This window comes from Bufo bufo, chromosome 2 (genome assembly GCF_905171765.1).
Source record: "Bufo bufo chromosome 2, aBufBuf1.1, whole genome shotgun sequence".
Lineage (NCBI taxonomy): Eukaryota > Metazoa > Chordata > Amphibia > Anura > Bufonidae > Bufo > Bufo bufo.
The window spans coordinates 79,609,954-79,632,520 of NC_053390.1; the positions used below are offsets into that span (position 1 = coordinate 79,609,954).

Sequence of the window (22,567 nt, forward strand, 5' to 3'; positions counted from 1 at the left end):
TGCTGTGTCTCACAAACACCCAATCTATGTACCATAGATGATGTATGATATAAGCACCCTAATAGGGAATTGTATAATATGATACAATTATATCAAGGAATATTGCCAGGATGTCAGTAAGATCCACAGCCTACGTCCTTAGTAACCATAGACAATATATATATATATATATATATATATATATATATATATATATATATATTGTGCGTGGTAACAGTATATCCACAGCCTAATCTTAACACAACACACAACGGTATATATGCGACCTGATCAATAACATAGGCCTAATATGGATGCTGTATATGACAGTGTAGATAGTAGTGTCTTAATAGACATATCTGTCCCAGGACGTACTTATCTATATATCATCTATGGTACATAGATTTTGTGTTTGTGAGACACAGCATTTGACCTGGTACCCGGTAAGTGCTTATTAGCCTTGTGGGGATATATGACAGTCCAGTAGAATATATGCCCTTCACTTTCCTGTATACTTGTTTCCATCTTGCCCTAATATTTTTTATATATAATAAAGTTGATATGAATTTGGATATACCATTTCCACCGGCTCTTTTGTTATGATATTCCAAAAAATGACCAGCATTAGCCAATACAAGCCCCAAACTGCCATGCACACGGTCACATGTCCTTTATCAGCCAATAGAAGCCGGCAGACTCTTAGGCCCCTTTCACACGGGCGAGTTTTCCGCGCTGATGCGATGTGTGAGTTGAATGCATTGCACCTGCACTGAATACCGACCCATTCATTTCTATGGGGCTGTGCACACGAGCAGTGATTTTCACGCATCACTTGTGCGTTGCGTGAAAATCGCAGCATGCTCCTCTTTGTGTGTTTTTCACGTAACGCAGGCCCCATAGAAATGAATGGGGTTGCGTGAAAATCGCAAGCATTTGCAAGCAAGTGCGGATGCGGTGCGATTTTCACGCACGGTTGCTAGGAGACGATCGGGATGGAGACCCGATCATTATTATTTTCCCTTATAACATGGTTATAAGGGGAAATAATAGCATTCTGAATACAGAAGGGGTTAAAAAAATAAATAAAAATTATTTAACTCACCTTAATCCAGAGCAGCCCGGCTTCTCTTCTGTCTTCTTTGCTATGTGCAGGGAAAGGACCTGTGGTGACGTCACTCCGGTCATCACATGATCCATCACCATGGTAAAAGATCATGTGACAGACCATGTGATGACCGGAGTGACGTCACCACAGGTCCTTTTCCTGCACACAGCAAAGAAGACAGAAGAGAAGCCGGGCTACGCGATCAAGTGGATTAAGGTGAGTTAAATTAATATTTTTTTTTAACCCCTCCAGTGCTATTGTACTATGCATTCTGTATTCAGAATGCTATTATTTTCCCTTATAACCAAAAATCGCGCATGTTCCCGCAAGGCACCCGCACCTTTTCCCGCAACGCCCGTGTGAAAGGGTCCTTAGTCTCCACATACACACAGTTTTACTCCATATTTCCATAACAACCCAGCCATTTTTCTTCACTGCTGTAAGTCAGCTTTAGGCTAGGGCTACACGACGACATGCACCGCTCAGCAGACAGTATCACACAGTAGACTTAGATACACAGCAGACTGTATCACACATGATAATATTAGATACACAGCTCAGCAGACAGTATTACACATGACAGGATTAGATACACAGCTCAGCAGGTAGTATCACACAGGATAGGATATTAGATACACAGCTCAGCAGACAGTATCACTCAGGATAGGATTAGATACACAACTCAGCAGACAGTATCACACAGGATAGGATTAGATACACAGCTCAGCAGACAGTATCACACAGGATAGGATTAGATACACAGCTCAGCAGACAGTATCACACAGGATAGGGTTAGATACACAGCTCAGCAGACAGTATCACACAGGATAGGGTTAGATACACAGCTCAGCAGACAGTATCACACAGGATAGGATTAGATACACAGCTCAGCAGACAGTATCACACAGGATAGGGTTAGATACACAGCTCATCAGACAGTATCACACAGGATAGGATTAGCTACACAGCTCAGCAGACAGTATCACACATGACAGGATTAGATACACAGCTCAGCAGACAGTATTACACAGGATAGGGTTAGCTACACAGCTCAGCAGACAGTATTACACAGGATAAGATTAGATACACAGCTCAGCAGACAGTATGACACATGATAGGATTAGATACACAGCTCTGCAGACAGTATCGCACACGATAGGATTAGATACACAGCTCAGCAGACAGTATCACACAGGATAAGATTAGATACACAGCTCAGCAGACAATATCACACATGATAGGATTAGATACACAGCTCTGCAGACAGTATCACACAGGATAAGATTAGATACACAGCTCAGCAGACAGTATCACACATGATAGGATTAGATACACAGCTCTGCAGACAGTATCGCACACGATAGGATTAGATACTGAGCTCAGCAGACAGTATCACACAAAATAAGATTAGAAACACAACTTAGCAGACAGTATCACACAGGATAGGATAAGATACACACCTCAGCAGACAGTATCACACAGGATATGATTAGATACACAGCTCAGCAGACAGTATCACACAGGATAGGATTAGATACACAGCTCAGCAGACAGTATCACACAGGATAGGATTAGATACACTGCTCAGCAGACAGTAACACACAGGATAGGGTTAGATACACAGCTCAGCAGACAGTATCACACAGGATAGGATTAGATACACAGCTCAGCAGACAGTATCACACAGGATAGGATTAGATACACTGCTCAGCAGACAGTAACACACAGGATAGGGTTAGATACACAGCTCAGCAGACAGTGGGGCGGGGTGCTGTAGAGGTCACTGTTATAGGGGATACTGTCGATATCTTTTAATGAATCACACAAACATTAAGTGAAATAGATTAAATATACCTGTGCAATGCCGGGTCCTTCTGCTAGTCTCTTATCTCTTATATACACTCACCTAAAGAATTATTAGGAACACCATACTAATACGGTGTTGGACCCCCTTTTGCCTTCAGAACTGCCTTAATTCTACGTGGCATTGATTCAACAAGGTGCTGATAGCATTCTTTAGAAATGTTGGCCCATATTGATAGGATAGCATCTTGCAGTTGATGGAGATTTGAGGGATGCACATCCAGGGCACGAAGCTCCCGTTCCACCACATCCCTATTGGGTTGAGATCTGGTGACTGTGGGGGCCATTTTAGTACAGTGAACTCATTGTCATGTTCAAGAAACCAATTTGAAATGATTCGAGCTTTGTGACATGGTGCATTATCCTGCTGGAAGTAGCCATCAGAGGATGGATACATGTTCTCATTCTGTTTACGCCAAATTCGGACTCTATCATTTGAATGTCTCAACAGATATCGAGACTCATCAGACCAGGCAACATTTTTCCAGTCTTCAACAGTCCAATTTTGGTGAGCTTGTGCAAATTGTAGCCTCTTTTTCCTATTTGTAGTGGAGATGAGTGGTACCCGGTGGGGTCTTCTGCTGTTGTAGCCCATCCGCCTCAAGGTTGTGCGTGTTGTGGCTTCACAAATGCTTTGCTGCATACCTCGGTTGTAACGAGTGGTTATTTCAGTCAACGTTGCTCTTCTATCAGCTTGAATCAGTCGGCCCATTCTCCTCTGACCTCTAGCATCCACAAGGCATTTTTGCCCACAGGACTGCCGCATACTGGATGTTTTTCCCTTTTCACACCATTCTTTGTAAACCCTAGAAATGGTTGTGCGTGAAAATCCCAGTAACTGAGCAGATTGTGAAATACTCAGACCGGCCCGTCTGGCACCAACAACCATGCCACGCTCAAAATTGCTTAAATCACCTTTCTTTCCCATTCTGACATTCAGTTTGAAGTTCAGGAGATTGTCTTGACCAGGACCACACCCCTAAATGCATTGAAGCAACTGCCATGTGATTGGTTGACTAGATAATTGCATTAATGAGAAATAGAACAGGTGTTCCTAATAATTCTTTAGGTGAGTGTATATATAAAAATGAGTTTCTGTCTGTCTGTCTGTCTGTTCTTTATGCGTGAACAAACGACTGGACTGAACTTCACCAAATTTGGCACACAGGTACATCAGGTGTCCGGGAAGGTTTTAGACCAGGTCTCAGCTCTCTAGGACGTACCGTTCCTGAGATGTTCCCAAAAAATTTGACCCCAACCCCCAATACAAGCCTGCAAGTCTTTCTCTTCAAATCCCAACTGCTATAAACACAGTTTTACTCCAGGTTTCCATAACAACCCAGCCATTTTTCTTTACTGCTTAAAGGGGCGGGCAATGTGGAGGTCACTGTTTTTAAAGGGGCGAGCACTGTGGAGGTCTCTATTATTAAATGGGCGGGCACTGTGGAGGTCACTGTTATTAAATGGGCGGGCACTGTGGAGGTCACTGTTATTAAAGGGGCGGGTGCTATGACGGTCCCTGTTAAAGGGGTGGGCACTGTGAAAGTCACTTTTAAAGGGACAAGGGCTATGAAGGTCCCTGTTAAAGGGGCGGTCACTGTGAAAGTCACTGTTAAACGGCCGGTCACTGTGAAAGTCACTGTTAAAGGGGCGATAACTGTGAAAGTCACTGTTAAAGGAGCGGTTACTGTGAAAGTCACTGTTAAAGGGGTGGTCACTGTGAAAGTCACTGTTATTGGGGCTGCCACTGTAAAAGTCACTGTTAAAGGGGCAGTCACTGTTAAAGGGGCGGCCATTGTGAAAGTCACTGTTAAAGCGGCGGTCACTGTGAAAGTCACTGTTAAAGGGGCGGTCACTGTGAAAGTCACTGTTAAAGGGGCGGTCGCTGTGAAAGTCACTGTTAAAGGGACGGTCACTGTGAAAGTCACTGTTAAAGGGACAGTCACTGTGAAAGTTACTGTTAAAGGGGCGGTCACTGTGAAAGTCACTGTTAAAGGTGCGGCAACTGTTAAAGGGGCGGTCACTGTGAAAGTCACTGTTAAAAGGGCGGTCACTGTGAAAGTCACTGTTAAAGGGGCGGTCACTGTGAAAGTCACTGTTAAAGGTGCGGCAACTGTTAAAGGGGTGGGCACTGTGAAAGTCACTTTTAAAGGGACGAGGGCTATGAAGGTCCCTGTTAAAGGGGCGGTCACTGTGAAAGTCACTGTTAAACGGCCGGTCACTGTGAAAGTCACTGTTAAAGGGGCGGTCGCTGTGAAAGTCACTGTTAAAGGTACGGTCACTGTGAAAGTCACTGTTAAAGGGACGGTCACTGTGAAAGTTACTGTTAAAGGGGCGGTCACTGTGAAAGTCACTGTTAAAGGTGCGGCAACTGTTAAAGGGGCGGTCACTGTGAAAGTCACTGTTAAAAGGGCGGTCACTGTGAAAGTCACTGTTAAAGGGGCGGGCACTGTGAAAGTCACTGTTAAAGGGGCGGGCACTGTGAAGGTCACTGTTAAAGGGGCGGCCACTAAAAAGGTCACTGTTAAAGGGGTGGTCAATGCTAAAGGGGTGGTCACTGTTAAAGGGGTGGGCACTGTGGAGGTCACTGTTAAAGATCCAGGCACTGTTAAAGGGGCGGGCACTGTGAAAGTCATTGTTAAAGGGGCGGGCAATGTGGAGGTCAATGTTAAAGGGGTGGTGACTGTGGAGGTTATTTTTAAAGGGGCGGGTGCTGTAGAGGTCACTGTTATGGGGGAAACTCTATACATAAAAACTTTAAATTAAATAGATGAAATATACCCGTGCGAAGCCGGGTCCTTCTGCTAGTATATATATAAAAATGATTTTCTGTCTGTCTGTATGTTCTTTATGCGCGACCAAACGACTGGACCGATCTTCACCAAATTTGGCACACATGTAATTCAGGTGTCCGGGAAAGTTTTAGACCGGGTCTCAGCTTTCTAGGACATACCATTCCTGAGATATTCCCTAAAAATGACCCACATTAGCCAATAGAAGCCAGCAAGCCTTTCTCTTCAAATCCCAACTGCCATAAACACAGTTTTACTCCAGGTTTCCATAACAACCCAGCCATTTTTCTTTACTGCTTAAAGGGGTGGGCATTGTGGAGGTCACTTTTTTTAAAGGGGCTGGCACAGTGGAGGTCACTGTTATTAAATGGGCGGACACTGTGGAGGTCACTGTTAATAAAGGGGCGGGCACTATGAAGTTCCCTGTTAAAGGGGCGGTTACTGTGAAAGTCACTGTTAAAAGGGCGGTCACTGTGAAAGTCACTGTAAAAGGGGCGGTTACTGTTAAAGGGGCAGTTTCTGTTAAAGTCACTGTTAAAGGGGCAGTCATTGTGAAAGTCACTGTTAAAGGGGCGGTCACTGTGAAAGTCACTGTTAAAGAGGCGGTCACTGTGAAAGTCACTGTTAAAGAAGTGGTCACTGTGAAAGTCACTGTCAAAGGGGCAGTCACTGTTAAAGGGGCAATCACTGTGAAAGTCACTGTTAAAGGGGCGGTCACTGTGAAAGTCACTGTTAAAGGAGTCACTGTTAAAGGGATTGTCACTGTTAAAGGGGCGGGCACTGTGAAAGTCACTGTTAAAGGGGTGGTCACTATGAAAGTCACTGTTAAAGGGGCGGTCACTGTGAAAGTCACTGTTAAAGGGGCGGCCACTGTGAAAGTCACTATTAAAGGGGAGTTCACTGTGAAAGTCACTGTTAAAGGGGCGGTAACTGTTAAAGGGGTGGTTACTGTGAAAGTGACTGTTAAAGGGGAGTTCACTGTGAAAGTCACTGTTAAAAGGGAGGTCACTGTGAAAGTCACTATTAAAGGGGCAGCCACTGTTAAAGGGGTGGTGACTGTGAAAGTCACTGGTAAAGGGGCGGTCACTGTAAAAGTCACAGTTAAAGGGGCGGTCACTGTGAAAGTGACTGTAAAAAGAGGCGGTCACTGTTAAAGGGGCCGGCACTGTGGCAGTCTCTGTTAAAGGGGCAGGCACTGTGGAAGTCACTGTTAAAGGGGCGGCCACTATGAAGGTCACTGTTAAAGGGGTGGTCAATGCTAAAGGGGCGGTCACTGTTTAAGGGGGGCACTGTGGAGATCACTGTTAAAGGGGCGGGCACTGTGGAGGTCATTGTTAAAGGGGCGGGCACTGTGGAAGTCATTGTTAAAGGGGCAGGTACTGTAGAGGTCACTGTTATGGGGGAAACTGTCAATATCTTTTTAAGACGCACGGAAACATAAAATGAAATAGATGAAATATACCCGGGCAAAGCTGGGTCCTTCTGCTAGTCTCTTATATATATAAAAATTAGTTTCTGTCTGTCTGTCTGTTCTTTATGCGCGACCAAACGACTGGACCGATCTTCACTAAATTTGGCACACAGGTACATCAGGTGTCCAGAAAGGTTTTAGAGCAGGTCTCAGCTCTCTAGGACGTACCGTTCCTGAGATGTTCCCAAAAAATTACCTGCATTAGCCAATACAAGCCTGCAAGTCTTTCACTCATATCCCAACTGCCATGCACATGGTCACATGTCCCTTATGAGACAATAGAAGCTCGCAGGCCCTTAGTCTCCACATACACACAGTTTTACACCAGGTTTCCATAACAACCCAGCCATTTTTATTCACTGATGCAGGTTAGCTTTAGGCTAGGGCTACACGACAACAATAAGGGCTCTTTCACACGGGCGGATGCCGTGCAGGTAATCCGCTGCGTGAAACAGTGCCAAGCCCTGCTCCGGACAGCAGAGACAAGGAGCATTAACATGATTGATAATGCTCCGTGCCTCTCTGTGACCTTTTTACTACTAAATCACAGTGAGATAAAGTTGTCACTGTGATTTTGTAGTAAAAAGAACACAGAGAGGCACGGAGCATTATCAATCATGTTAAAGGGAACCTGTCACCTGGAATTTGGCAATAGAGCTGAGGACATGGGTTGCTAGATCGCCGCTAGCACATACGCAATGTCCAGTCCCCATAGCTCTGTGTGCTTTTATTGTGTCAAAAAAACTATTTGATAGATAATTAAATTAACCTGAGATGAGTCCTGTCCCTGAGATGAGTCCAGTGTGAAGGAGCCCAGCCCAGGACTCATCTCAGGTTAATTTGCATATCTATCAAATCGTTTTTTTGACACAATAAAAGCACACAGAGCTATGGGGACTGGACATTGCGGATGTGCTAGCGGCGATCTAGCAGCCCATGTCCTCAGCTCTATTGCTAAATTCCAGGTGACAGGTTTCCTTTAATGCTCCGTGTCTCTGCTGTCCGGAGCGGGGCTTGGCACTCTTTCACGCAGCGTATTACCCGCACGGCATCCGCTCATGTGAAAGAGCCCTAAGTCGCACGACACATAGGGCACAACTACACTGCTACATGCATTCATCTTGGATGGATTTTTTGCGACACCATAGCCTATCATTATAAAAATTGTTGTGCAACATTGGTACGACAAAATAACGCGCGACGCATGTCGTCATGTAGCCCTAGCCTTAAAGGGGCACTGTGGAGGTCATTGTTACGGGGCAGGGACCACTATTAAAGGGGCAGATGATGTGGAGGTCCTTGTTAAGGGTGCAGGGGCCACTATTTAAGGGGAAGATGATGTGGAGGTCCTTGTTAAGGGTGCAGCTGCTGTGGAGGTCACCGTTAAAGGGGTTTTCTCTGTGGATGCTACTGTTAAAGGGGCAGGCCCCTGTTGAGGTCACTATTAAAGGGGTGGGCACTGTGGAGTTCACTGTTAAGGGGGCAGGGGCCACTATTAAAGGGGCAGCTGCTGTAGAGGTCACTGTTAGGTCAGCAGGGTACTATGAGGTCACTGTTAAGGGAGTGTGGTACTGTGGAGGTCACTGTTAAGGGAACGGGGTACTGTGGCAGTCACTGTTAAAGAAATGGGTGCTGTGGAGGTCTCTGTTGAGGGGGCAGGGAACAGTGGAGGTCACAGATAAGCGGACGGTCCCCTATGGAGGTCACTGTTAAGGGGCGGGGTGCTGTATAGCTCACTGTTCAGGGGGTGGGCCCCTGAGGAGGTCAATGTCAAGAGAGTGGGGTGCTGTGAAACTCACTGTTAAAGGGGCGGGCTGCTGTGAAGGTCAAAATTAAGGGGATGGGATGCTGTTGAGGTCCAATTTTAAGGAGGGGGCACTGTGGGGTGGTCAGTGTTAATGGGTGAGGGGCTGTGGAGTTCACTGTTAAAGGGGCAGGGTGCTGTAGAGGTCACTGTTATGGGGGATATTGTCGATATCTTTTAATGACACACAGAAATATTAAATGAAATAGATTAAATATACCCGTGCAAAGCCAGGTCCTTCTGCTAGTACTCTATAACAGGGATGCTCAACCTGCGGCCCTCCAGCTGTTGTAAAACTACAACTCCTACCATGCCCTTCTGCAGGCTGATAGCTGTAGGCTGTCCACGAATGATAGGAGTTGTAGTTTTGCAACAGCTGGAGGGCCGCAGGTTGAGCATGCCTGCTCTATAACAATGAAGGGAACTCAATTTTTTTTCACTATTTTTTCCAAATATTTCCAAACGGAATAAGACTCCTGTTAATCTTTTGGTGGAGCAGAGCAGGATGTTCAGTGTCATTCCTGGAGAATTTCAGATAAAACACTGAACCCTTTAACTATTAAGCTGCTCAATGCAGGATATGGAGCAGCACAAGGGATCAGCCATATCTCAGGGAGGATTTGGAAATGTTATTACACAGATCCTGTAATTTTATGGCAGTTTTTTTTTTCTGCAACAGGGGATTCTCTTGCCTTTAAATGGTCATTTATGTCACTGAGTTCATTTCTCTGTTCTCGGGGTTATTAGGTTGTACCCACCAGATATGTTACCGAACTGATCACTGTAAGTACGGTAAGTGGTGAGTAAATACACTGCTTCATAGGAAATAGGAAATGCTGCAAAGGACTCTGAAAGCAAAATCATTTCTCACCTTTTTGTTCATATCCTGGACTTTAATAAGGGGCCTGTGTCCCTGCAGATCACATGCTGCATGCCTATTGGGAGGCCTGGGGGTCACCTGTGAATGCTGCTGAATCCGATAAAGTATATAGTTTCTGATAAAGGATAAATGGGCACATTTATTAAGAGCCTTGTTTTAGATGCCGGTCTTAATAAGCCCCTGAACTGGTGGTGGTTCTGCCGGAGTTATAACTTTGGCGGATCCACCACTGCGTCTAAATGTAAGACAGCTTCCTTGCCTAGGATAAAACAGGCGTAGAAAATGGTAAATGAGACAGGCCTGCCGGGCCGTCCCCTTCCCCGCCACACCGTGCCCACTTTTTTAGACCTTGCGTGAGCGGGGAGAAATCGCAGATTGCGGCGCAAAGAACTGTGCTAGAAATACGCCATATTTCTGTTTAATAAATAACCTCCAAAGTTTATATCGTTTCCAATAAAGTATAAGTATATAGCTTCCGATAATCTGATAAAGGATATAGTTGCAGATGAGCTGAAAAGTATTCTCCCCTTTTTTTTTGCGGGGGGGGGGGGGGGGAGGGGGTATTTTTATTTCACAAAATGTGATATGGGGCCTGTATAGATCTGGCATAGATGAGCATGTTCTTCAGAGAAGGGAAAATTGTGCTGAAGTGCTATTTACTATTGTAATTTACTATGCTATTTATGTTACAAAAGTGGCATAAGCAGGTGAATAAATAACCCCCATAAGGCCTTGTTCAGACTTCAGTTATTTGATCAGTTATTTCCATCAGTTATTGGGAGCCAAAACCAGGTGCGAGTCAAAAACACAGAACTGGTGAATATATTTTCATTACACCTTATCTCTGAGTAGCCTCTACTCCTGATGGAAATAACTGACCAAATAACTGATGTGTGAACTGGGCCTAAGGCTAAGTTCACACGAACGTGCATGATCCGTGGCCGCATTGCGGCCCGCAAATCGCGGGCCGCTATACACGGCCGCAGTTCCGTGTGCATTCCGCATCACGGATGCGGACCCATTCACTTCAATGGGTCCGCAAATCCGGAATCGCGGAGCGGCCGCACGGGACGGGACCCCTCGGAAGCACTACGTCCCGTACTTCCGTTCCGCAAAAAGATAGAACATGTGCTATCTTTTAGCGGATCGCGGACCCATTAAAGTGAATGGGTCCGCGATCCGATGCGGCTGACCTACGGCCGGCGATCGTGCATTGCGGCCCGCTATTTGCACAGGCACGGGTCACACACGTTCGTGTGAACTCGGCCTAATACTTATTTTCTGGTTGGAGAAAATCATAGATTTTTCACTGCAAATTTAACCCTTTGCAATGTATAGGGTGAAAGCCGCCTCAAAGTCTGCATGCATCATGCCAAAATTCAAAGCGGAAAATATCTGCCACGTGTGGACTTAGGCTACTTTCACACCAGCGTTTTTGCTGGATCCGGCAAGGTTCAGCAAAAACGCTTCCATTAATGATAATACAACCGTCTGCATCCGTTATGAACGGAGTCGGTTGTATTATCTGTAACATTGCCAAGACGGATCCGCCATGAACTCCACTGAAAGTGAATGGGGGACGGATCCATTTTCTATTGTGTCAGATTGTGTCAGAGAAAACGGATCCGTCCCCATTGACTTCCATTGTGGATCATGACGGATCCGTCTTGCTCCGCATCCCAGGACGGAAAGCAAACACCAGCATGCTGCGGTTTGCTCTCCGGTATGAGAACGGAATGGAATGCATTTTGGAGCGCTCTGTTCTGTTCAGTAACGTTTTGTCCCCATTGACAATGAATGGGGACAAAACGGAAGCGTTATTTTCTGGTATTGAGACCCTATGACGGATATCAATACCGGAAATTATTAACGCTAGTGTGAAAGTAGCCTTAGCCTGGGTCACCGGTGGTCTGTTTTCTGCGCTTTGCAGTGCATCAGCTGGGAAATTCTTCTTCTTGACTGTGCGTATGGTTTCTGAGAGTCGTCCAGAAGTCTTCGGAGCACAAAGCTGATAGCAGCGAGGAAGTGAACACAGAAACATGTATTACTCTTATCTGACAATGTGGTTCACTGGCTGATCTTGTGGATGGTTTCATCTGTGAAGGTTTGCACACAAGCTGTCTATGTCGCACCAGATACATCTCTTAACGTTAACATTCCTCAAGTGTTTGGTAATATGAATTTTCTGGAGCCAGGCATTGAAGAGCATCTGTCAACAAAATTGAGGTTCTCTGTAGTGATGAGCGGCAGGGGCAATATTCGGTAGAATATTTGGTAGAATATTCGTCATATATTTGCGAATTCGAGATTATTTTCTTGATCGCAAAAAAACGGCAATGTAATATTTGCGCAATGCGAAATACAGGCATGGGTCACTATAGCTACATTTTTCAAGCTGCTAGAAGTTTCCTGAGAATAGAGAAAATGGTCGGCACGGCAGAACATTGCAATAGCTTTATATGCAGGTAGAGTGCTCCAATATGTTTGCGATTGCGCAAATCGGCACTAATGATGCAAAAATTTTGGCGCAATACGTGCAACTTCACATTTTAACAGGTCTGACTACTTATTAGTGATTGGTGCACTAAGTATTGTTGTGACATCACAGCACTATGTCTGTAGCATGTATGTATGGACAGCAGAACCTATCAGCTACACTATATCAGGATATAACCTATACTGACTATCTCTCACTAACTATCTGTATTATATATATAAGCTAACTAACTAACTAATGTAATGACACAGAAAAGCAGAGAGCACACCAATAACACTGCTGTCTCTCTCAGATCTGCAAAATACTGCATACAAGAGCTTCTGGAGAGGTTCTTATATAGTAAGGGGTAGGCAACTTTCCTATTGGTTGCTAGGGATGTTGCTAAGCTCAGACAAAGACATTGCAGCCTTCTCATTGGCCCACAAGCAAGAAGGGAGGTTACTGATAAAAAAAAAAATCTAGAATATTTATCACTATATTCTAAAACCTTCACGTTTATACTTTTTACCATTTACTTTTTACCATCACATTTAATTTTTTAATTGAAGAACATTTCAGGATTAGTTTTACTCTCGGTCTCTAGTTTGACTGCTTTAATCTGTCTTTTACATATTCAATTTTTTCCTTATCATTTTTCAATGCTTCCTCGCGACGCTCCTGTTTTAGTGATTTAAATGCTTTCTTTTTGTCATTTAATGCTTCCTTTGCATTTCTATTTATCCGCATTTTCTTTTTCTTGTTCTTGCATGAGCCCTTAGTAGTAGATTTTCTGTGGCCTCTGTTATATTAGGTATGTAAAGTTATATGTATTTCTACCCACAGTGACTCCACAAGTTAATTTCCCTTACTTATATCTTCCCAGAGTGTGGGCTTTTTACATAAAGGCAGACCCCTCCCCCTCTCCGGTTTTGACGATCCTTTCTAAACAGACTGTAACCCTGTACGTTAACCGCTCAGTCATAGCTATCATCCAGCCATGTCTCAGTTACATATTCCCACTATGCCATAGTCCTCCTCACACATCATTAATTTCAGTTCCCCAGTTTTATTAGTCAGGCTTTTGGCATTAGTGTACACACAATTAAGAGTTTTTTGTATTTTTTTTATACCTTTCCTTATGAACTAGTCTTCAAGTCCCTCCCTCCATTCCTCCCTCAGTTTCATTACCTTGCCCCCGGTCTCTATCTGCACTATCTTCCCCTCCTATAATGTAATTACCAACCTTCTAGCCATCTTTTCCCCCAAAACAGCTGCCCCTTCCCCATTGAGGTGCAGCCCGTCCCTACGATAGAGCCTGTAGCCAACAGAGAAGTTGGCCCAGTTCTCCAGGAACCCAAACCTCTCCTTCCTACACCAGTTCTTGAGACACTTGTTAATCTCCCTAATCTCCCGCTGCCTTTCTTGTGTGGCTCATGGTACAGGTAGTATTTTGAAAAATTCTACCTTAGAGGTCCTTGCCCTGAGCTTGTGACCTAAATTCCTAAAATCATTTTTAAAGATGCTCCACCTACCTATAACTTTGTCATTGGTTGCAATATGGACCATGCCCGCTGGATCTTCACCAGCCCCTCCCAGTAGTCTGTCAACCCGATTCGAGCACCAGGAAGACAACCCACCATTTGATGATCCCAGTCTTTGTGACAGATCGCCCTATCTGTACCCCTAATAATTGAGTCTCCTACTACCAGCACCTGTCTGGCCTGCCCTGCTCTACTGGTCCCCTGATTACTGGAGCCGACATTCCCCTGACTGGCAGAGGAAGTGTCTTGCTGCAGCAGTGCTCTCCCTGAACTGACATCCCTCTCATATATCAACTATACAAACTTGTTGGGTGTGTCAGATCACAGCTAGCCTCCTTGCCACTCTTCCCTCTACCCTGCTTTCTAACTGTTAGCTAGCTCACTTTCTGATCCTTCATACTACCCTTCCTTACATCTACTCTATAGAGTGCGTGCACTGCTCAGTGAGCAGCAAACTGTTTTACAAATTGACAACGTTTCTCAATGTCGAAATTCACCACCTACCCATTTGAAGTCTAGACCAATCTCTGGCTATCATTACATCCGAGACAAAAAGCAGGACTTATCGCTGAAGAGGACAGGCCACCAGTTTCAAAGTAGATGAGTGTATTATATTCTATATCATAGGAATAAACTTTCTATCATATAATACCATGATATGCTGTATTATGTCAGCAGTTTATTATATTGGCCTTTTAAATGAGTAGACTGATTTAATAAAGCACTGTGATTAGCTACTGCTCACTGAGGGACCTTGCAGCAATAAACTCTGCAGCAGCACCACAGGGGAAATGAAGCATCAAACAGTGTCCATTGAATTCCACGAGTCAGCCTTCTAATGCATGGACTTGCCAGGTCCTCCAGGGCAGAAGACACTCTTTGCAGCCATTCTCCACAATGGGTAAAAGATGAGGGACCTAAATTGGGGGCATACCTCTATAAACTGAATCTCTGAATGGTGTATTTGTGGCATTTATAATGGTGTTTTCTTATGTGCTAGCGAGTCCTATGGTCCCCCCTCAGGGACCAGGATCTTGGTGATCAGTTCTAGCTTCAATTTTCCTCCAGTGTTTCTGCACCATGCCAGAGGATAACCGAGCCAGATCACCAGATATATGTGAAGAGACACCAGAAGTATGACTTCATTAGAGAGGTCTCTGTATGCTTTGACATGTTTGTACTTTGTGGTTACATCACTTCTAAGCTATCTTTTTTTCAAACCCAGACCAGGAACTTATTCTGTATATTACTTTGGTAACTGACTTCTGAATCCCAACTCTGCTATATTTTTCTTGTATACTGCTGCTCATGACTGTATACAGTAATCCATGTGTGGTCTAACTAGTTTTACTGCAGTATGTCCCCATTTTGTTAATCTATGCCATTTTAATTAATCTTTTTCTTGTTGATAATGCAGCAAAATTCTGAGGAGCCAGTGCAGAGGATGGGGGTGGTAGTGGCCCTGATGAAGTGTTGTGTTACAGTGTACTCTCCCAGGCTGTTGCTTTCTGGGGTTCGGTGTAGTGGAAATATAGTTTGAAGGATCGGGCCAGAAGTAAATGTATTAGGTTGCCTTCACGCTCTGCAGATTTTGTTGCAGAAAATTCTGCAACTGAAAATCAATTCCATTCATCTGAATGGGGCCTGCAGAAATCCATGTGCTTTCAGCCCCATTCAAACAAATAAACTGGTTATCAGTCGCAGAATTTTCTGCAATAACAGCTGCAGCGTGTGAAGGCATCCTAAAAGTCTCTCTTTACTGTAAACGTATGACTTGTGGCACATCCAGCAGAATTAAGTACAAAATGCATATTCTGGCACCAGGTGAGGAGGCATGGTGGCTGCTTATGTGGCAGTTTAACAGCACTAGCAGGCACCTATGGATATAGGTGTCCATTATTATACAGTGTGAAAGTAGCCTAACATCACGCCACAAAAAAATTAATAAAAACTGTTAACAGAAAAGACAGATATCTTGCCTAAAAATGTTGTGTGTGCAAGGAGCCTAGGGGTAAGACCACATGGCACTGTTGTCTGTTGTGTCGCTGTTAAGATGTGGCCATGCTGCGGTCAGGTACCGCTCGTCAGTACCGCCTACAGCAGGTCCTAATTAAACTAATGAAGATAGAACTGTTTAGTCAGTCTGTGTTGTTAATGGCAGTGGTCTTCATTAGTTTAATTAGTGCCCACTGCAGCCCATATGGCCTAGTGTCACTCGGCCGCATTTCAACCGCGACCCACAAATTGCGGTCCCCAATGCATCATCCGCGTGGCTGCCACAGACGGATGCAGACCCATTCAACTTAAATCCTGATCCTTTTTGATCCTTTCTAAACAGACTGTAACCCTGTACAATAACCGCCCAGTCATAGCTATTATCCAGCCATGTCTCAGTTATTCCCACTATGTCATAGTTCTCCTTACACATCACTAATTCCAGTTCACCAGTTTTATTAGTCAGGCTTCTGGCATTAGTATACATACAATTAGAAGGTTTATGTATGTTTTTAACCTACACCTTTCCTTCTGAACTGTTCTTGTCCATCCTTCCATTCCTTCCCCAGTTTTATTACCTCGGTTTAGGTCTCTATCTGCGCTACCTTCTCCTCCTATAATGTAATTACCCTCCCCCAGGTTAAACACTCCTCCAACCTTCTAGCCACCTTCTCCCCCAAAACAGCTACACCTTCCCCATTGAGGTGCAGCCCGTCCCTACGATAGAGCCTGTAGCTGACAGAGAAGTCGGCACAGTTCTCCAGAAACCTAAACCCCTCCTTCCTACCCCAGTTCTTGAGACACTTGTTAAACTCCATAATCTTCCGCTGCCTTTCTTGTGTGGCTTGTGGTACAGGTAGTATTTCAGAAAACACTACCTTTGAGGTCCTTGCCCTGAGCTTGGGACCTAATTCTCTAAAATCATTTTTAAAGACACTCCACCTACCTCTAATTTTGACATTGGTTCCAATATGGACCATGACCGCTGGATCTTCACCAGCCCCTCCCAGTAATCTGTCAACCCGATCCACTCGAGCTCCAGGAAGACAACCCAGCATTCGACGATCTCAGTCTTTGTGACAGATTGCCCTATCTGTACCCCTGATAATTGAGTCTCCCACTACCAGCACCTATCTGCCCTGCCCTGGTCCCCTGCTTACTGGAGCCGACATTCCCCTGACTGGCAGAGGAAGTTTTCGGCTGCAGCAGTGCTCTCCTTGAACTGACATTCCCCTCATCTGACAACCTTGCAAACTTGTTGCATTGTGTCAGATCAGGGCTAGCCTCCCTGGCACTTTTCCCTCTACACTGCTTTCTAACTCTTAGCTAGGTCACTTTCCTGACTACCCTCCCCTACATCTACTCCATAGAGTGGCTGCTCAGTGAGCAGCAAAGTGTTTCCCAAATTGGCAACGTTTCTCAGTGTTGAAATTTGCCACTTGCCCATTTGATCTCCAGACTAATCTTCGGCTATCATTACATCCAAGACAAAAGTAGGACTTATCACTGAAGAGGATAGGACACCGCTCCAGCCTCCATTGTCATCTTACTGTGCTCATGGTAGCTTTTAAGGGTGGTGGCATGAGGTTAATAGAATACCAATACCTGGACATCTGGCTCTGGCCCAGTGTCATGTAAATGCTTTTTGATGGTTTGTGTAGACACTGTTTGCCATCCTAGGCATGGGATGTTTGCTGCAAATTTCACTTGCAGTACAGAATGGATCACTATGCATCATTCTTCTAATCAATCTGTCCATTTCGTTGCTGTTTTCCCAACTACCAGAGCACACAACATTGAACAGTGCTGACATCTTGGCCTAGTCATGTAGTGATCTGGTGCAGTGATAAACCAAGGTTTCTCAGTTCAAGGATAATGTCCCTCTCAATTTGAGATAAGTGGCAATAACTGGCATGTCGATGAACAGGAGGCATCACACAATCATCTCACATGATTAGATTTTTTAGGTTTCATGCGACTTTGCTTTTATGCCCCTCCCACATGCCACAGCCTGGAGCTAGGTGCTTGAAAATGTGACCATCTGCAGATCTGAGCTACACCTGCCACTTCATCATTTTTGCATAACCTTACAGCTTGTCGTTATTGATGTTACAATTTTAAAGTGGAGGAGTGTATTATATTCTATATCATAGGAATAAACTTTCTATCATATAATACCATGATATGCTGTATTATGTCAGCAGTTTATTATATTGTCCTTTTAAATGAGTAGACTGATTTGATAAAACGCTGTGATTAGCTACTGGTCACTGAGGGACCTTGCAGCAATAAACTCTGCAGCAGCACCACAGGGGAAATGAAGCATCAAACAGTGTCCATTGAATTTCACGAGTCAGCCTTCTAATGCATGGACTTGCCAGGTCCTCCAGGGCAGAAGACACTCTTTGCAGCCCTTCTCCATAATGGGGAAAAAGATGAGGGACCTAAATTGGGGGCATACCTCTATAAACTGAATCTCTGAATGGTGTATTTGTGGCATTTATAATGGTGTGGAATTGATTTTCCGTTGCAGAATTTTCTGCAACAAAATCTGCAGAGCGTGAAGGTAATCTAATACATTTACTTCTGGTCTGATTCGTAAAATATAGTTTAGAAGCAGGAGCACTAGCATGTTCTTCCTCTCCTCTCTCTAGGTAGACAAGAACTCCCCCTCCTGTCAGGAAGCAGGACCAGCCCTCTCCTACCAAAATGAGAGGAACAGAGTAGTTACCCCTGATCCTGCCAACCTTTTGCCATCCATGACTCCTCTTCTGGAAAATACAGGCAAAATATGAAATACATTACAATAGCAATATATAGTAATAAAACAATTGCAGATACTCTGAGGTATGGGGTACTGCAAAACCTGCAGCCTGGTTTTTAACTCCACCATCCACCGGCCACTTCATCCACACTTCTGCCTTGCACCGATCCAAACGTCATCCATCAAGAGCACCCTAGCTACCACAAGGAAAGAGCCCCAATACCAGGATGTGCCCTGAGGGAAGACAGAGTAAACCCTCCTACCACTGCATGGTCCTAGGGAGTGCCAGGGTGGAGGTTGCCATCGTGAGCTGTGAGTGCACCCATCATTGCCACTACCACTCCTCCCAACCCTCACTCCTCTTTCTAGGTTTGCTGCATGTGGGCTGCAGTATCAACTGAATTAGAGCTTAAGAATAGCATGAGCAAAATGGGCAGTCTTATGGGGCTTCCAGTATTTAGTGGTTTCTGCCATCCTGTTCACTTCATATTCCTGCTAGGTCACAGTTATGGTAACATTGGCCATCATGTTCTCAGTCCCCAAAATGGCGCTACACTAGTTCTTCCAGGGGTGTCCACTATCTTTATCCTTTAGTGCTAGTGAAGGGAATTTGTTGGGTGCCAAAAAGTGAAAATCCCTTTTAAATAGTCTCAATATGGGACGAACAATGACATGACATGACTGTGGACAGCGACTTCTCCTTGTCAGCACGGCGCCAATCTAGAATGGAACATAAGTCATTTGTGGTCGTCTGGTTACTAGGCATCTATTGACAGATGCCCGCAACCTTTTTAATGATGTTGTACAGCATGTCATTCAACCCAGTCTGCCTCAGATTTCTTAGGTATTGGTCATACCGTAGATGAACCAAGGTAAAGAAAAAAATTAATTAGGGTGGAAAACTTCTTCAAGTATCCTGCTGCCCAGCTTCTAGTTGGCAAATACAAATCCTGACAGGGCTGGAATCCTATATGCTGGCAAAATGAATTCAACCATTCATGCTTATCTGCTGTGCATCAAAATTTCCCCAAAGCCAAAAATGAAGGACAAAGAATTATGGAGAAAATAAATGGGATTGATTCATAAATAAATGGCAAATGTACCATTCTAACCTCACCGAGGTCCTTGGAAATCTGTCCAAATGGATTCTATCATGCTGCAGTAAATAATTGTTACCTTCAGGATTTAGACATATAAAAATGTAGCAGTGCTGAGATTGTTACAATATATTGTGATATCACGCTGTCCATACTTTTTTCAATGCACATTCCTCATACAGTATACACCGAATGCATGGACTGGATGTAAACACCTACAGTACAGACCAAAAGTTTGGACACACCTTCTCATTCAAAGAGTTTTCTTTATTTTCATGACTATGGAAATTGTAGATTCACACTGAAGGCATCAAAACTATGGCATCCACACATGTGGAATTATATACATAACAAACAAGTGTGAAACAACTGAAAATATGTCATATTCTAGGTTCTTCAAAGTAGCCACCTTTTGCTTTGATTACTGCTTTGCACACTCTTGGCATTCTCTTGATGAGCTTCAAGAGGTAGTCCCCTGAAATGGTTTTCACTTCACAGGTGTGCCCTGTCAGGTTTAATAAGTGGGATTTCTTGCCTTATAAATGGGGTTGGGACCATCAGTTGCGTTGAGGAGAAGTCAGGTGGATACACAGCTGATAGTCCTACTGAATAGACTGTTAGAATTTGTATTATGGCAAGAAAAAAGCAGCTAAGTAAAGAAAAACGAGTGTCCATCATTACTTTAAGAAATGAAGGTCAGTCAGTCAGCCGAAAAATTGGGAAAACGTTGAAAGTAAGGGCTATTTGACCATGAAGGAGAGTGATGGGGTGCTGCGCCAGATTACCTGGCCTCCACAGTCACCGGACCTGAACCCAATCGAGATGGTTTGGGGTGAGCTGGACCGCAGAGTGAAGGCAAAAGGGCCAACAAGTGCTAAGCATCTCTGGGAACTCCTTCAAGACTGTTGGAAGACCATTTCAGGGGACAACCTCTTGAAGCTCATCAAGAGAATGCCAAGAGTGTGCAAAGCAGTAATCAAAGCAAAAGGTGGCTACTTCGAAGAACCTAGAATATGACATATTTTCAGTTGTTTCACACTTGTTTGTTATGTATATAATTCCACATGTGTTAATTCATAGTTTTGATGCCTTCATAGTCATGAAAATAAAGAAAACTCTTTGAATAAGAAGGTGTGTCCAAACTTTCGGTCTGTACTGTATATACAGTTCATCACCAAAAAAAATGAAAAAAAGTCTATGGATACAGTATATTCAGTGTATCAGAGTCTTTATAAGTCTATGTATACAGTATGTTCTGTGTAGCAGAGTCAATATAAGTCTATGGATACAGTATGTTCAGTGTAGCAGGGTCTATATAAGTCTATGGATACAGTATGTTCTGTGTAGCAGAGTCAATATAAGTTTATGGATACAGTATGTTCTGTGTAGTAGAGTCTATATGTCTATGGATACAGTATGTTATGTGTAGTATAGTCTATATGTCTATGGATACAGTATGTTATGTGTAGTAGAGTCTATATAAGTTTATGGATACAGTTTGTTCTGTGTAGTAGAGTCTATATGTCTATGGATACAGTATGTTATGTGTAGTAGAGTCTATATGTCTATGGATACAGTATGTTCAGTGTAGCAGGGTCTATATAAGTCTCTGGATACAGTATGTTCTGTGTAGCAGGGTCTATATAAGTCTATGAATACAGTATGCTCAGTGTAGCAGGGTCTATATAAGTCTATGGATATAGTATGTTCAGGGCAGTAGAGTCTATATAAGTCTCTGGATACAGTATGTTCTGTGTAGCAGAGTCTATATAAGTCTACAGATACAGTATGTTCAGTGTAGCAGGGTCTATATAAGTCTATGGATATAGTATGTTCAGTGCAGTAGAGTCTAAATAAGTCTCTGGATACAGTATGCTCTGTGTAGTAGAGTCTATATAAGTCTATGGATACAGTATGTTCAGTGTAGCAGGGTCTATATAAGTCTATGGATACAGTATGTTCTGTGTATCAGAGTCTATATAAGTCTCTGGATACAGTATGTTCTGTGTAGTAGAGTCTATATAAGTCTATGGATACAGTATGTTCAGTGCAGTAGAGTCTATATAAGTCTATGGATACAGTGTGTTCATTGCAGTAGAGTCTATATGAGTCTATGGATAGAGTATGTTCAGTGTAGCAGGGTCTATATAAGTCTATGGATATAGTATGTTCAGTGCAGTAGAGTCTATATAAGTCTCTGGATACAGTATGTTCAGTGTAGCAGGGTCTATACAAGTCTCTGGATACAGTATGTTCAGTGCAGTAGAGTCTATATAAGTCTATGGATACAGTGTGTTCATTGCAGTAGAATATATATAAGTCTATGGATACAGTATGTTCTGTGTAGCAGAGTCTATATAAGTCTATGGATACAGTATGTTCTGTGTAGCAGAGTCTATATAAGTCTATGGATACAGTATGTTCTGTGTAGTAGAGTCTATATAAGTCTATGGATACAGTGTGTTCAGTGCAGTAGAGTCTATATAAGTCTATGGATACAGTATGTTCAGTGCAGTAGAATCTATATAAGTCTATGGATACAGTATGTTCAGTGCAGTAGAATCTATATAAGTCTATGTATACAGTGTGTTCAGTGCAGTAGAATCTATATAAGTCTATGGATACAGTATGTTCTGTGTAGCAGAGTCTATATAAGTATATGGATACAGTGTGTTCAGTGCAGTAGAATCTATATGTCTATGGATACAGTATGTTCAGTGCAGTAGAGTCTATATAAGTCTATGGATACAGTGTGCATTGCAGTAGAATCTATATAAGTCTATGGGTACAGTATGTTCAG

At 43.6% G+C, this 22,567-nt stretch overlaps 1 protein-coding gene across 1 annotated transcript in view; it reads right to left on the reverse strand.

The window, feature by feature from the left end:
* The window catches only part of ITGA1 (integrin subunit alpha 1), a 233,803-nt gene that overhangs the window by 210,226 nt on the left and 1,010 nt on the right, over nucleotides 1-22,567 (reverse strand). The window lies entirely within an intron of this gene.